Raw genomic sequence first — 4,621 nt, 5'->3', positions numbered from 1 at the left:
TGTCTAAACCACCTGACCTTTTTCAATGATAATGTCTATACAGATTAACTTCATAGAGAAATTTGCAATACCGTTAGTAAAATATTAAACTTGCTCTTTTGTAATGTCCTTTATACCCTGTTAACGTGAAAAGCCAAAAAAAGGATAGTGTCCTTCCTGGTTTCCTTTATCTTCTCTTTAAATCACACTTGTGTTCCAATGTTCACACATCAAAAGTGTAGCTTAGTACTTGCATTCAAGAAGACATCATGGAACATCCCACAATTCTTTACAAATCCCCCCCCCCCCCCCCCAAGGTTTTTAATCAATAATTGTTTTCCTCCGTTAAGTATCTTCTTTCTAATTGACCAGTGCACCTTAAACCTTGTATTTTGCATTACAGTCAAGTTGCTGAAATTTATTATTATTTCTATTATAATATTTAGTCATTTTAAAACAAAATTGACACATTTTGCATTTTGAGATTAAAAGTACATAATGTGATATGGTTCACTTTTTACATATGGTGTATGTATATCCATATATGACAAAAATTGAAATCACAGAGCAAAAGCCCTATTTCAGATGACAATTAACAATTACATACAGGTATTGATCTACTTTGAGGTCATCAGTGCAGAGCAGTCTTGTTTCATATTATGCTCTTGCTGCTCTTTTGCTCAATTTTAATTGGCAGCTCCCATCGTTCTGAGGATGAATATTCCTGGAGGTTGTACCTGGACGAACTAAGCAGTACAACCCTTGAAAAATCTCTGATGTTTATGATTGTGTATATTTAATATACATAGATGAACAACAAAAATGCAAGTCTAAATTTGACATTCATTGAGTGACTGGGCATATGCCTGAATAATGTACTGTACGTTATTTACAGAGAATGTAGAGTTTGGTTGATAATTTCCGAACTATTCATGATTGGGATAGCAAAAGAAATAAACTGTCACGTGGTTTCATAAATACAATAGGTGCCTTGCCTTGACGTATAATTGCCTAAGTTATTTAATAATTTGTATAGATAACTATTCACTTTTTAATTGATGCAAGAATTTGAAAAATACAATCTTTACCTGCTTAGGCATCTGGTTGCTACAGTTTCTGCATTGTTGTAAGTAGCCTGTTTATGAGAGAAGCCCAAAGAATAAAACATTCTACATCATCAATCAAATGAGTCAGATGAATAAGTCCAGAAAAAAGTCTCTGTGAGATACAGATCATAGACTCTAGTTATTACAAAACAGCTCAAGAACATCACATCTATCTGATTCATCAGTGCAATCTGGAGTAGCTACAACTTTAACAGTTCCAGGAAAAAGTTGCTAGACTAACTGTGAATGATTATCTGCATGGAAATTATTTTCATTGGCAGAAGTTGTTCATGACTATTGTTGACAGCTGAGAGATTAAATCAGCATCTTTTGGTGGCAAGTAAACATCTTCCACAGCCAAGAATGTAATGAAGTGTTTTTTTCAGCAATGTAAACTGTTTTGCCCTTGACAGACCTGATCGAAGGCAATGTATGGACATGCCATGGTGGGCATTATGCTGACTGTTAGATTGTTCAAGCTAGCTGGTAGGGAGGACATGTTATGAAGATAGTTATGCCATTCAACACAACATTGGTGAAATGCTTAAACCAACAGTTTTTCTGTTCAAACGAATTTTGACTTGATTTTCCTGGAGGACAGTAAAGGACAACACAGTGCATTACAGTGGAACTACTTCAAGAGCACAAAGATGAAATATTGCCATGACCAGCCTTTTCTTCTGACCTGTGTCCAGTTAAATATTTAACCAACTTGTAATGTTTTGAATAGGAGACAATTTTGAGTGCACGTAAAGAGAGGTTGAATTTCCCACAGCAGTCTATACAGATGGTGATCTGGTCTGTGTATTAATATATTGGATGTCAATACAAAGAACTGATTACCCTTATCAAGCATTGAATACCGATCACACAAAACATTCCAAATCCTATGCAGCTGTATTTTGGAAGCTAATAATGGTACATTACTTACTTGGTTTTCTTGGTCTAAAAACAAGTTTTAAAGATATGTACTGCTGTTCCCTCTGTTTAGTTTAATATATTATGTGTATTGGAATGTATATTACATTCAAATTGGCCAGACACTGTTCTGTACATATACAGTAGATGAGATTGGGGTGTCTTTCCCTTGGCTTTCTAATGTGATTAAAAACAAATATACTACTGCTGTGTGACATTGTTAGCACAGATATCCGTCCATATGTGCATTTTCTAACTGCTTTATCCAATGTAAGTCACTTGGGAGCCAGAGCCTTTCCTGGCAAGCAAAGGACATGAGGCAGGAGGTGATTATAGTTTAAGTATTATTACACAAAGTGTTTTTAAACCTTAATTCTAGTACATATAAACATTAGGAAAAAAAGTAGTTGTGATAAAAATTTAGATTTCAGATAAGACTGTCAGATCAGGTCATTCTGACCAGGGTTACGGTAACCAGGGATGTTCCAGACAGTGACAAACATGTGGCAGCTCTTATTCAAATTGGCACATAGTGACCTTTGTAATGCCAACTTTTATATAATTTACATTTAAAACTTCAAATATAATAAAAATGGTGTATTGCATCTAATGATATACTAATCACATTAAATTATTTTTCTTAAATAATAGTTTAAATATAATTCTATGGTAATTCAGACCTCTGAGATATGCTTATGACAGTCACAAAGGTGCTCTCCTGACCATTGTACAATTTGCAATTAATCCAATACAAGTCTTTGTATATTTATTTAGTAATGAATTACAGTTATAAACTTTACATAATCCATAGACATTTTAGAGGATTATGACTCTAATTAGAAGAAAGGCATGTAAACCAAATACATGTGTAGAAAACTAAAACATCAGAAGAACTGCCAATTTTAAGTTCCCCATAATGCTACCATAGAAAATGAAGCAAGAAGAAACGGAAAAAGAATCATGTCGGGATTAAGATTTCAAAGTTGATGAAAAATTTTATGAATTTTTGTGTTGTAATTATAGACTGAAATTAGTTTGAGCACACTTTAGACTTAGTAGCATGTAGATTATTATTATTCATTTTCTTGGCTGAAGTTTTTTATAAAAAAGTATCTTACATCCGTATCCATTTATGCAGCTGGGTATTTTACTGAAACAATCTGAGAAGCTTTATATCTTCCCTAATTGGTACAATAGCACAACCCCATCCAGAATCTGAACATAGATTTTAAGCTCTGAGCTCTACACCCTGAACCGTGAACTCTACTACCTACTTGAATTCAAATGTGTAAAATAAACATGTACTGTATCTCATCTCCACTTACTCCTGCTGAGGGTCGTGGTGGTAACAGGCTGAGCAGGGCAGACCAGACTTCCCTTTCCCCAGCCACAGTCTCCAGCTCCATCTGAAGAACTCCCAGGTGCTACCTGACCAGCTGAGATAGAGAATCCCTCAAGCGTGTCCTGGGCCTGCCCTGTGGTCTATTCCCAGTGGGCCAAGCCTGGTACACCAGCTAGGGGAGGCACCTGGGGGGCATTCTCAGTCTAGAGGAGCAGCGACTCTAGTCCAAGGTCTTCCCAGACTGCTGAGCTCCTCACCCTTTCAAGAAGTGTGAGCCCAGCAGCCCTGCAGAGAACTTGTACTCATAGTATCATTCAGTAATTACCCAAAACTGTGACCATAGATAAGGATGGAGATGTAGAATGAATGGAAAACTGAGCTAAATCAGAAAACTCAGCTCCTGCTTTACCACCATGGTTTGGTACAGTATCCTCATTTCTGCAGCCTCTGCAGCAATCTGCTGTCAATCTCACAATCCCCTCTACCTTCACTCTTCAACAAGACCCTGAGGCAAAACTCCTCCCTCCTGACCTGGAGACAGTAAGCCTCTCTTTCTTGGCATCAGCCTTGGCAGAGAACATGGCATCAGCCTTTGAGGTGCTGACCCTCATCCTGACCATGCCACACTGAGCTGTGAGCCTCTCCAGTTTGCACTTGGGATCACAGTCCTCCTGCATTGCTTTGTGCTGACAGGGTGACCCTTAGCAAAAGGTGAGTGGTTAGATGAAGAATGATCCAAACTAGATTCCCTTTAATTGTTTAATTAACACAGGGAGAACCCTGTCCTGATCAAGACACACAAGTACCCACCCCTGGAGCCAGGCTTGGTGGAAGTGTTGGCCGGGTGGCCAGGCTACCCACAGACTCAGTTGGGTGCAATGCCACCTGGGTGATAGGCATAAGTGGAGCAGATCTGGACAGACTAGACCTTGGCAGCGGAAACCATTTTTTTGTGTATATTAAATTCATAGCAATAAAATGAAAGAGCAATCCATTACCCTATCAAGTACTTTGCATTTCAGTGTGATTAGCAATGCTAACCTGTATTAGATATATGAGAGAAATATTTTTAAAGAAATTAAATATGATTTTGTAGTATTATCCAATTTTTCAACCATTTATACATTTCTGTACACAAATCATTGCCCAAGAAAATAAAATCAAACATTGATAAGAAAAAGTTACATCAGCAGAAAACAGTGAGTGCGCATGTGTGAAAGAGACTGCATTTATATAAATAGGCACAGAACATGGGTACCAATACCAGCCTTCGGTC

The sequence above is a fragment of the Atractosteus spatula genome, chromosome 11, assembly GCF_055471065.1.
Source record: "Atractosteus spatula isolate fAtrSpa1 chromosome 11, fAtrSpa1.hap1, whole genome shotgun sequence".
NCBI classification, from domain to species: domain Eukaryota; kingdom Metazoa; phylum Chordata; class Actinopteri; order Semionotiformes; family Lepisosteidae; genus Atractosteus; species Atractosteus spatula.
Note: the sequence above shows the minus strand (reverse complement) of the source record.